The sequence below is a fragment of the Podarcis gaigeae genome (genome assembly GCF_964106915.1).
Source record: "Podarcis gaigeae genome assembly, chromosome: 8".
Taxonomy (NCBI): Eukaryota; Metazoa; Chordata; class Lepidosauria; order Squamata; family Lacertidae; genus Podarcis; species Podarcis gaigeae.
The window spans coordinates 80,171,524-80,184,118 of record NC_139684.1 but is presented as its reverse complement, the minus strand read 5'-3'; the positions used below and the strand labels follow the sequence as shown (position 1 = coordinate 80,184,118).

Sequence of the window (12,595 nt, the reverse complement as noted above, 5' to 3'; positions counted from 1 at the left end):
TCTTAACAGAGTCAGCCCAAAAGTGAACCACTCTTAATTCCCAGAGAGAGAGAGAGAAGAAATCTGAGCCTCTGGCTAGGCGTGCATACAATAGCACAGCGTTTGCCAACCCGGTGCCCTCCGGATGTTATTGACAACAGCTCCCATCAGCCCCAGCCAGCACTGATGGAAGTTGTAGTCCAGCAACTTCTCGAGGGCGCCCGGTTGGCGAAGCCTCGGCAAGTACAACGGGGCTTATTAGGGCAAGCGTGACTAGGAAGGCAGCCTTCACTCTGCCATTGAAAGCAGCGAGATGGGAACGTGGCCTGGAGAATCGCACCCTTAAATATCGACAACGACGGACACAAGAGGAGAAAGATGAGATGGGGATAAAAGCCAAATGTGACAGAGACAGGCGTCTGGCCAGGCAGACGTATTATATGCAACATGCATTCCAAAAGAAGAGCGGGGAGAAGAGCGATGACCACTGGCCCTGGCAGCGCGATCCCAGGCGTGCTTCGTCGGAATAAAGTCTCATTTTGCTCGGGAGAAGCTCAGGCTCAAGTGTGTCAAAGGCCATTAACGTCTGCAGCGAGGTCTTCTAAGAGTAACAGCCCTTCCACTTTAAATAGCTTCCATCTTCCTCTCTGCTCAAACTACAGGGAGGTGGGGGGGTGGGTGGGAGAAGCCTCAGCAAAGACATTCCTGCCTTTTATTCTTTTGAGGCGGGGTGCCGAGTTGGACAAAGAGGCTACTTTGCTGAAATGTGTGTTTAAAGACCACAGCGTTCGTCGTCCGGCTTGAGATGCTCGTCTTGACAAATTACTGTGTTTCTCTCTTCAACCACCTCCGCCGCCACCGCCACCCCCCACCCGCCCCGCGCGCAGCAAATATCCAAGGATAATGAAGCATATGTTTCAGAAATGGGGGGAAAAAGAGAGAACCCGCTTGGCTTCATGAATTGGCTCGAGAAAGGAAGGATGCGCGGGGAGGCGGGTGTTGCAACTGCTTTTTCTCGAAAGTCAGAACAATGCATAGAAAAGCGTCCACGCTGAATAGGAGACAGAGAGAGAGACAGAGAGAAAGAGAGCGGGGGGGGGGGGAGAGAGACTAAAGTGATACGGACCATCCAAGCTCCCCTGTTAACACAATCTTCTAAACTGAAATTAAAATTGATTTTTCTTTTTTCCCTTTAAAAAGAATTCATATTTTCTCTGATCTTTCTAAAATAAAGAGCAAGGGAGCAAGAGAGGGAGGGGGGGGGAGAGGACAAAAACAATGTCACTCTCTGTCACTTGGGGTGAGAGATAGGTGGGTGTCGTCGTCGTCCCCCCCATCTCTTTTTCTTTTTTCTCCAATGGCTGTGAAAGTTTTCCTATCCAGACAGTTATGGCGATCCGACGATTATTTGTTCACGAGAGTGGAAGGCATTGGGCACAATCTGAAAAAGTAAAAAAAAAAACCCACCCCAAAAATCGCGTGTCGCCAGTGAAAAGAAACAAATGCATGGGTTTTTTTGGGGGGGGGGGCGGTGATGGCCAAACCTGTATGGCTCTATATTGCAACATTTTCTATTCCCTTCAAGAAGAGATTGCAGTGGAGATTTTATAGAAAGGTCCTGACTTTTTTTTCTGTATTCACTCTTCTGAATTCCGAAGGTTTGCACTGCTGTGGTCCCTTAACTTTTCCCATACATTTCGCCTTTCAATTTCTAAAAGGTTTTTTTTAAAAAAAAATAATAAAAAATAAAATTGTAACGTAGTGTATGCTTTTATCGCGCGCACACACACAAATTCTCAGTCAGTCTCATCCAGGTACCGCAGCTTACCTAGTCAACCACACTTTGACCAACTTTAAAACAAGTCCCTTCCTTCCTATAGATTTAATGGTGAATTATTCTAGAATAATGCGATAGACCACATTTTTGGGGGCGCGAGCGGGATCGTGTATGAACTGGTAATCAGGAGTAAAGGAAAAGGACCCCCTTCCCTTTCCAAAGATTAGAGGAAGAGGTGACTTAGAAGGGAATGGATACGCATTGGGGGAAGAATGCTGATGGAAAGTAATTTCTCATAGGAAAAGAAAGGAAAGTATTAAGGAGAAGGGGAAGAAGGAAAGAATCAAGTAATGGGGAAAGGAGGTTAAAACTGACTGTGAAAATAAGAGACTGGGGTAAGAAAGAACACGTGTGTGTGTGTGTGTGTGTGTGTGTGATAAACAAGAGCAAAAATGAAAGCGCATGAAAGTAGAGAAGACTGAGTGGCTGATTTTTTATTTATTGTTTGTTTGTTTAAGGAAGAAAAAAAATAAAGAACCAAGGGGAACCGTGAGAAGTTAAAATGCTGATAAATCCCAACACCCACCTCTTCCACCCACCCGCCCCCTTATCCCCCTCCCCATCGCTGCTTTGGAGACGCATAACACACCGAGAAAGCCCTCCCGGCTGCTTGGTTTCCCTTTGAAATCTCCCCCTTAATGAACATCTCCCGGAGCACTAGAGTATCATAAATAAATATATACACTCTGGATCCGGGAAGATGAAATCAAACTCCCCCGCTCCCCGTCACCTCCCGCCATCGCTGTGCCCAAAGCTAAGAAAAGCCTGCTTCCCTCGTCCCTAGCAAAGCTTCGAGAAACTTTGCACCCATTTTGGATTCAGAGGAAAGAGGTGACAGCTGCGGGGGGGGGGGTAGTGGCAGGAAGCGCCCCCCCCGGTCCCCCACGAAGCTCACTCAGCAAACTCCTCCAGAATCTGCGCTTGGTTAGAGCTGCGCGACGCTGAAGTGGCCTTCGCCCCTGGAGGGCGCAAGAGAGCAGCGTTGCCACCAAGGAAAAAACGAGGAGACTCCTTGCGGCCGCGCGGAGCTTCCTTGCGCCCTTTCAATGCCGTTCTCTGGCCAGAACCAGCAAGCAGGCTCTTCGCAGGGACTCCTCCGCGGCAGGCAGGCAGACATGAACTCATTGGGCGGCCTTGAGGGGAAGCAGCTAAGTCTCAGTCTCTGTCCCATAGAGCCCTTCAAGGCGGTGGTTTCCTCTCCCCATATGAACCAGCCTGGACCCTGGCCTGAGATTACCATCTGAGGCCCTTCTTCGTGTGCCCACCCCACCAGAGGTGCAGAGGGTGGCAGCACGAGGGTGGGCCTTTTTTCTGGTGGCTCCTCTTTTGTGGAATGCTCTCCTAGGGATTCTTACCAGGTGCCTTCATTACATATCTTTAGGCACCAGGCGAGAACGTTTCTCTATAAGCAGGCCTTTGGCTCATTAAACATTATATGGCCTTTTAAATGTGTTTTTTTTGGGGGGGGAGGCTGTTATTGGTTTTTGTTTTTAAAACCTGTATTTTTTGTTCTCATTTTGTATTTTTATGTTATGAACTGTCCTGCAGTCTTTGGATGAAGGACGGTATACAAAATTTAATAATAATAATAATAATAATAATAATAATAATAATATGTGCAGCCTTATGTGTTATTAGGCAATGTAGGTGAGGTGCTTTGAATACTCAAGGAGCACATCATTTATTTATTTTAAAATAATTTCCATCCCACCCTTCCTTTCCTTAGAATATTAGAGTGGTTTACACTAAAAACAGTAACGCAGAAACAAACAAAAAACTACAACAGTACAGATCTCCTAAAGGATGGGAGTTCCAAAGGTGGGGGGGGCACCACAACCCCCCTCCGTCCCCCCTCCCCCCTCTTTCTCTATATAATATAGCTATATATATATTCTGCCTAAGTCGTCGTCCCCCCAAATTGCAGGTATTCATAATATGATAAAGTCTCTCTGTGTGAATATATATATATCTTTTGCCTAACTACTTATATGTTCATGGATCCATTCCCAACTGAACTGTGTCTCCTATATTACTTCCTAATCTTTTTTTCCCCTTCTTCTTTTCCTTCTTTCTGGTGCATACCAGTCCACACAAAGCCGTTCCCTACAACCATCCATATCCACATGTCGAACCACCCTGGGATTAATTTGAGCAAGAGTTCACCACCGCAACCTGTTCGGAAGGTTCAGCCTCATCATAATTGGAGGCAGTAATAAATAAGGAGAGTGCCTCTGGGTATGTACAGAGTGCGCTCCGCAGCACCACTGAGTAACTACAGCTAACCAGCACAGACATCTGGGATTAGAGATTCCAGGTCATTGCAGAGATTTTCAGCCTTTATATATATATATATAAAAAGCAACCACACACAAAAAGCCTCGCATCCTCTCCATCAGTTCCCACAATCCATCGACAATCTCTTCAGTCTTTCCATCCCTTTCTGACGAATGTATCTGTTTATCCATCCATCTTTCTCCTCCTTTCTTTCTCTGTATCTATGCATATCTTTTATCTCCGCTTTCCATGTATGCATTGTCTATCTATCCGTCAAATCTCTTTTTCCTTCATTTTCTCCTTACACCGCCACCCCCCCCCGCAAATGGAGGCTGTCGGGAAGGGCCTCATCCCATCCTTTCTCCTCTTGGCCCGGGTCGCCATCTCTCCCTGAATATTCAGCTTTTGAGCACACCTCCCACTCAGGGACTGGAATAGCCTGACAGGGGTACTCTCCACCATGACAAGAAAATGTAAAAACCAACCGAGACGCCCTTTTGTCAGCGGAGGGTGCGGGGTGGGGGGGACGTGGCCGGCTGCGGAGCGACGAATCCTCAGGGGGGGCTGCTCAGCGAGCGGCCGCCGGGCTCTGCTGCAGCGCCCAGGCGCTCTGCCTACCAAGTAGCGTCGGGTCGGAGGAGCGAGACGCTGCCTTAAATGGGGCGCGTGAAATTGAAAGCAGGGGCGCAGTTTAGCAAAATGTGCAAAGGGGGTAAGTGTTTTTTTTTTTTTAAAGCCACTGAAGAGAGGAGGAGTTGGCGTGGGGGTGATGGATCGCGTACCCCCACAAACGCCAGGCGATGTGGAAGTGGGAATAAGTTCTGTAACACAGTGACTTGAAGGGCAATGATTCACACACGCACACACTTCCATTGACAACTCGCTTCCAGAGGCTGCTGAACGTGTGAACTGCTTTCACTTATGGAAAAACGACGAGTTTGAGGTGGCGCCAGGTGACGCAGGCTCTCGGTCTGCCACTGCGCAAACCGCCTGGTTCAAGCATTAAATGATAAGATGCACGTGTGAAGGTGCCAGCGGGAAACCCAAGTTTTCAAGCACTTAACAGAAATCGGTTCACGCCACCTGCTGATCTGCCAGTAACCCAGTAATTGCGGAAGTGACATTAGATTTGTCTCGACCCATTCAGTCATGGAGGTAATCCCTTGGTGCGGTAGTCACCAGGTAACGGACACGCACGTCTGAACCAACCCTTTGCTTGGGGTTTACTGGCGCACTGAGGCCAAGGTCAGCCTGGAAATACTCGGTGCCTGGGAAGGGAAATCTCAGTCACCTTCCACGCAGCGTTGATTACTTCCCATGCTTTGCTCTGTGTGTGTGTGTTAGAAGTACAAAGATTGATTAGGGTTACCCAGACATAAGTTCAGTGGGACATACTCTCGAATAAGTGTATTTAGTTTGGCACCCTAAGCATCCCTGTCGTCTGCTGTGCGCGATTTACGCCAGAGCGCACGGGAAAGTGCTTCTTTTCGCGTAAGTAGACGACCAACGCGAACTGAGAAAGGAGGTCTCAATCCTCCAGGCACCTCGTTTTGATTCGATACCTTTCGGACGCCTTTACCAAAGAATTGTGAAAACCGAGAAACCCTTGACGGAGAGAAGCGCAGATCAGGAGAAACCGCTTCTCTCCCGGGTGATGTATCCAAGAATTGGACTGGAAAGACAGCAGGTAACGCAGACCGGGTGGTGGGGGATCCACGGTGCGCAGGGGCCTATCTTGGTCAGGCGGCTCCGCGCTGATGGATCTGGGCGGTGCGGGAGATCCTCAAGGCCACTGGTTTGGCGAACTTGGGGAGGAGGGGGTGTTGTATTGGTATTAACATCCACAACCACTTTGCAAACACCCAGCGGGCTGCGAACGGCATCGATTTGCAATTAGGCCGCTCTAATACGCGCCAGATTATGGCAAGGACGCAAAAGGGGGGCCGGGAAGTGGAGAGGGGAGACTGGAGAAATCTTCAGTCACATCAAAGCGACTCTCCCCACCCAGCTCCGAGCAAAAGACGGTGCGCTACAGGCGAGATAAAAACCCAAAGCAAAGATCCCCTTGACGGCGCCTCCTATCCTTAGGTGACCTTTCTTTACTGTTCCCCTCATTTATTTCCACGTAGGGGTGGGGTCTCTTTCTCCCTCCCCCCTCTCTCACATGCTTCTGAGATCGACCCCCTGCCCAAATAAAAACAAGTTTGTTCCTTCTAAAAGAAAAGATCCCCCATTCTTTTTAAAACTCCCAGTGTGGATTTTGTTTTTTTTTAATGATTCAATTGCGCGTCGTTTTAAATTCTCCCCCTTTTCGTTAGCATCTAGGCGGCTGCGGGGCTGTTTGTGCTGTTCGTGATCCCAGAGGGAAAGGGGAAGAGGAGGCGGGCGGATGTTAGGGAGAGAGCTTTGGGAAAGAAGCGGGTGGATTGGCCTTAAGCTGCGAAAGGAGGTTGGGGGATGGGGGAAGAGAGAGAGGACTGAAGAGCCGGGTTGCAAAACAAATAGGATGTGAAATCTGGAGGCTAGAGGAAGAAAGGGAGAAAGGGAGAATGAATGAAAGAATCTCATTCCTTCTCCAGGGTGGGACACCGAGCATTTCATAAAGACTCTGGCAGCATCAAGTGGGTGACCTGGATGGAGCCATTGTGGAGCCATCGACAAGCTCAGTGTGCCTGTTGTCCAATGCTGAGTAGGGAAACACTAAACCATCACGTGTTCAGCAGGCACGGGAGTGGCCAATATTTATTTTTTTTGGGGGGGGAGGCTTTAAGTTATTGGGGGGGGCAGAACCGAGTTATCTGTGACGCAATTGGTCAGTTAGTTAAGTATTTTTATTTATTTACTTGATTTAGGGGAGGGCAGCTATCCCCTCCCCGCACCCTCCTAGCTACGCCCATGTGAACAGGCATATGTGTGTCCGCCCTTATTAAAGTCACAACGATATTCGTAAGGTTCCCGGGACTTTGAGAACGAGAAACGTTACTTCCTGGATCTCCTTCCCACGAGCAGCAAGGCTGGGCGCAGCAAGTACCTTCTCCCCAACTCCAGCTATCTCCCCTCAGTCCTGGTCAACTCAAGGCAGAGTAAAACTAATGTTTACGTTTTATGCTTTTTATTGCTGTAAACCGCTTTGATCTTTTTTGTGACGTAGCGGTATATATATATATATTATTATATAAAACAAACAAGTAAAAAAACAAACCCTATCATTTTTATCAGCCCGATTTTCAGGGAGATTTCGCGCACGACGCAGAAACCAACTCGGGTGTGTCGCCCAAGGAGAGCAGTGCCCCCATTTCAGCTTTTTCTCTGAGAGACGCACCTGAGTGGTACACGTACCTGTCTCAAACACCTGTTGGGAAGGGGGAATCAGGTACGCGTACCTAAGTACTTAAAGATGCGTCGCCCGGTCCTCATCTTTGGTAGCGGGCGGGGCCAAGTGACCGACTAGGGCTGAGAATAAGGGCCTTCCGCTGCCTTCCCTCCCTTTTATTTCCGTGGTGCTTTGCGCAGGAGACCTTCCCGCTGCATTGTTGCCAAGGTTTTCCCGCTAGCAACTTTGCTTGTGTCTGAAGTCTCTGGAGACATGCCAGAAGTGTGGTTGTGCGTTACTCCTTCCCCCCCGGCTCCCACCTCCAAAGAAGCACCTCAAATCCATTCACTGAGAATTGTCCCATTAAAGTCAATGGATCTTTCTTCTAGGTCATTTCAGAATCGGGGCGCAGTGGAGCGAGAGAGCAATGAGCTCGACTGAAAGGTCGTACCGTCAAGTACGTATAGGACTTCTTCCTCCCACCCTGTCAAGGTAGGCAGGCTGGCAGCTTTTATATGTGTGTTTAGGAATGGAGCTTGCAGGGCTGGGGAGCCGGAGAACGGAGCGAGCTCTCGGATCAAGCACTGCCACTAATCCGGCCAGCGGGAGTGGATCCTAGCACGCTCTCCGGATTGGGAGCGGGCGCGGGGACTCGAGGATGATAATTTGTTAATTTATCAAAGTGACGGCGGTTTGATCTCAATCTCTCATAATGATGGGACGTTAATTAAACTTGTAAGGTCACTTACGCCGATGGCTCGCTCAGTGTGTTTGCTAATTGAACTCTAGGCTCCCAATCGCACACCCAATTTGTCAGGGGCGCCTCTGGCAGCCACGGGGAGACGAGGAGGAAAGGAGCTTTGCAGCGCGCGGGCACGCGCGTGTTGGATTGGGCGTGGGGAGAGATAAATGCCAGCGAAACAGAGAGAGAGAAATCTGAAATACCAGCAAAGGGTTAAACAACAAAAAGCAAGCAAGCCCGTTCCTGGACTCTTCCAGGTACTGTTCTCTTAAAGAATCAGTGCTTCTCTTGCCTAGCTGTGAATGCCTAGGCCTATCATGCGCACCCATACTGTGAGTGTACACACAGACTGCCCCAAAGCCCAGACTAAGGGTGGTTTACACATGTGTGTATATCTGTAACAGCAACAACGCTTAGCATTTATATTTCACTCTGTGGAGTGCCAATAAGGCTTCTATTATCTCAGTAACGGAGCCAAATTATCACCACCTCAATGTTGGCAGGATAGAAGGGGTGATGTGGGGGCATGTCTTGCTTATGACCCTCCCAAGTGTTTAGGGTGATGGGGAGGTTTGAAGGAAGGGGGGAGTAGTAAAAGGTAAAGGGACCCCTGACCATTAGGTCCAGTCGTGACCGACTCTGGGGTTGTGGCGCTCATCTCACTTTATTGGCCACGGGAGCCGGCGTACAGCTTCTGGGTCATGTGGCCAGCATGACTAAGCCACTTCTGACAAACCAGAGCAGCACACGGAAATAACTGTTTACCTTCCTGCCAGAGTGGTACCTATTTATCTACTTGCACTTGGACATGCTTTCAAACTGCTAGGTTGGCAGGAGCAGGGACCGAGCAACAGGAGCTCACCCCGTCATGGGGATTCAAACTGCCGAACTTCTGATCAGCAAGTCCACCAGATCAGCTTCATACCAGCATGCTCCTCACTTGAGGAGTGTGAACTCAAGCGATGGCAGGCATGTGTGAATGTGGTTTGGCAGATATAACATCTCAAGCATTCATCATTAACTGAAATGCCTTATTTCTCAATAAAGTCAGTTCATCACTGACCTGCCACACATCAGGCCTTATATGGAGTCGGACCACTGATCCATCCATCACAGAACGTCTGCACTGATTGGCAGTGGCTCTCCAGAGGTTCAGATGGGAGTTTCTCCAAGTCCTACCTGGAGATTGAACTTCTGCATGCAGAACTGATAATCTACCACTGAGCTACAGCTCAGTGCCCTGACTAGCCTGCCTTCTGTCAGTCCACCAATTGCCTTACGACCAGGCCAGAGGGTGGCACTGTCTCCTCTTTGCCTGCCGCCTCACAGCTGCCCCCTGTAGAACTCAGCAAGTAGGAGAATTAGTTCTCTCTGCCTATCATTGGCTCTGGCGCCTCCTACTGTTACACTCCTGGCCTTCTGCCCTCCCATCCCCAATGAGTTTCAGCCACAACTTGATACCTGTTGTGGGGTTTGCAGCCAAATCACAAATGCATGTTTTGCTAGACAAGCACAGGACTAGTGTACAGCGAGTTCTTAAAGTTCCTAGAAAGGACCCACTGTGTGGTCACTTCCCCTGTCTTCTCTGGGAAGAAATTCTGTAACAAAGGAAATACAGTGGTACCTCGGGTTAAGAACTTAATTTGTTCTGGAGGTCCGTTCTTAACCTGAAACTGATCTTAACCTGAGGTACTGCCGTACTTTAGCTAATGGGGCCTTCGGCTGCCGCCGCCGTGCGCTTTCTGTTCTCATCCTGAAGCAAAGTTCTTAACCCGAGGTACTATTTCTGTGTTAGCGGAGTCTGTAACCTGAAGCATCTGTAACCCGAGGTACCACTGTAACCTGTTATACTTCCTCCTGCCTCTGAGGAGTCTCTTTTTCCACCATGCTTCCACACTGATCAGACATGTGCCTGGGGGCTCCACACACATGCACTCTATTTTGCAGCCAACTTTGGCATTTTGTACCTGAGAAGTTTTTCTTACCTGTATTGTAGTTGCTGCCTGCATTGAGATGTAAGTAAACCTTTTTTGTTTATCTTACTAAAATGCATGGGCATAGCCAGGGGGACAGCTGCCCCCCCCCCCGAAATCAAGCAAATAAATGAAAATACTTAACTAACTGACCAATCGAGTTGCAGATAGCTCGGTTCTGCCCCCCTAACATAAATCCTGGCCATGCCCATGCTAAAGCATGTGGTTCATTCTCTGCAATGTGAGTGAAGAGGGGGAGGTCAGCAGACTACAAATAAAAAGGATTTAAAAATGTGTACTTGCCTTATTCCTAAACTTCAGCAAGTTGCAAAAGGCGTAAGTGTTCTACTTTGCTAAAAAGGCTTCACTTACTTTTGCATTTCTCCCACACATATGGGATATGTGGTTTAAATTTTAATCTACAGATTTAATCCTCAATCCATCTCCTACACCTGTGGCATGGAGTGGTGATTTGCATGTGTGAATGGGGCCACCATTCATAGCTGTCAACTTTTCCCTTTTCTTGTGAGGAATCCTATTCGGAATAAGGGAATTTCCCTTAAAAAAAGGGAAACATTGACAGCTATGCCATAGATATAATACCATACACACATTGTTCATATTTCCTCAAACACAATGCTTATTGATGGCATCTGTTCACACATTCAAGCTGCTATCAACATGTTTTGAGGTTTCCCAGTAATGTTATCACACATCCAGGTCAACTCTTGTGGCAAACATGCATCTGTATGACAGCCCACATAAGTCCAGCACTTAATTACCTCAATTCAAGTGGTGATTTGCATGTGTGAATGAGAGTATTGGGATAACAGGGTCCCACTGCCTATTGAAATCCTTTAGTATGTAGAGTGAGCAGTGTTTGGCTAGTTAATCTTGGTTGGAGAGTAGACTTTACCTGTTTCTAATCACACAGAGAGATGCTTGTGGAGTGAGAACAGCAACAAAGTGCTTAATTGTAGGAAGTACACAAGTTGGATAGAAAAGCAATTGTGCTTGCTCCATTGTCCTCTCAGATCCAGGGTAATCTCTCATACTGAGAGAGGAGGAGGCAGAGAAAGAGGAGGAGGAAGTTGCAAACAGGACACACCAGAGATTATCAATATAAACATCAAAGAGATAGAGAAGGCAGTTTATAGGTACAGGGATAACCTGGGAATGTGGAGATCCCTCACTCTGTCTGCCTTAACCTCCTGTACACCCTTCTGCAATTTAAGTTGCACCCAAACTTCCAACAGGAGCAAAGCTGATCCAAAATCATACACTGAACTTTGGCAGCAGTTCACATCATGTACAACTCAATGTTTTTCAGTGAAGTCACTACATACACTCATTTACAAATCAAGCATGCAGGTTGTGCTGGCACAAGCAACATATCTAATTACACCGGCATTCATATGTTACTATCCACTGTATACAGAAAAACAGTGGAGTGCTGTAACAACATCATTGCAGCACAGAATGCTCTGGATCAGAGTTCTGGGACTTCCATTTCTCATCCCTGGCCCCATTTCCCACCCCGTACCCTCCAAACATCAGCCAGCCATGCTGTGGTTGTATATTCTCAGCGTGAACCAGGAAGCAGTGGGGGCTGGTCCATTAGGACGAATGGGGCACAGCTCCACCAACCTCATTCTGGCAGTCCCCACTTTCCTGCCTTCTGACTCATATCCAGTCCAAGGGATAGCCCTGACCATCTGCTTCCTTAGTCTCAGTGTTGCCCTCTTAGGACTCAGCAGAGAAGAGGATAGGGACAAACTAGTCTTTCATTGGCAAAATTAGGGGTCCTTGTCTTCCGCCCCATCAGCACCAATGAACATCAGCCACAACTTCCAGGAAGTGACCTAGCCTGCTGTTTACCATGATGTCGATTGATTGACAGGTGGGATGTCCCACCCACCTGTCAAAGTTGGCCCACAGGGGTGGGGACCAGTAAGGATCTGGCCCACTACGCCAAGAAGGTTCCCTGCCTGATAGATATATAGATACAGATGTCTTTGTCCTCCTATTCCAGTCACAATGTATAATTCCCCTTCCCACCTAGTTATCAAGCTTTCCACCTATCGCTCACACAACATTTTATTTCCCTCTTCTACCCAGTTGCTAGACTCTGCCCCATCCCAGTTTCTCAATATTTTAAAATGATTAAAAAATGTAAAATATGAAACAGTTTATAAATGCTCAAAAATGCTTTTTAAAAATGAAGAAAATATTCAATGCCACCAAGTTGTTAAATTCTTTGCTCAGGGTCATTAAAACAAACAAACAAAAAAAGGATTGTGAAGAACTTCTAAAAGACCTCTCCAAATTGAGGGAATGGGAGGTAAAATGGAAAATGCAGTTCAATGTAAACAAGTGTAAAGTGATGCATGTCAGGGCAAAAAAAGGACTACAACTCCCTATATGCTCCTGGGGTCTGAACTGGTGGTGACTGTCCAGGAACAAGACCTTGGGTTGTA

The 12,595-nt window shown here is 47.8% G+C and overlaps 1 protein-coding gene across 2 annotated transcripts in view; it reads right to left on the bottom strand.

The window, feature by feature from the left end:
• ERFL (ETS repressor factor like) overlaps positions 1-12,595 on the bottom strand; it is a 158,053-nt gene that overhangs the window by 31,216 nt on the left and 114,242 nt on the right. The gene's annotated exons all lie outside the window — the stretch shown is intronic.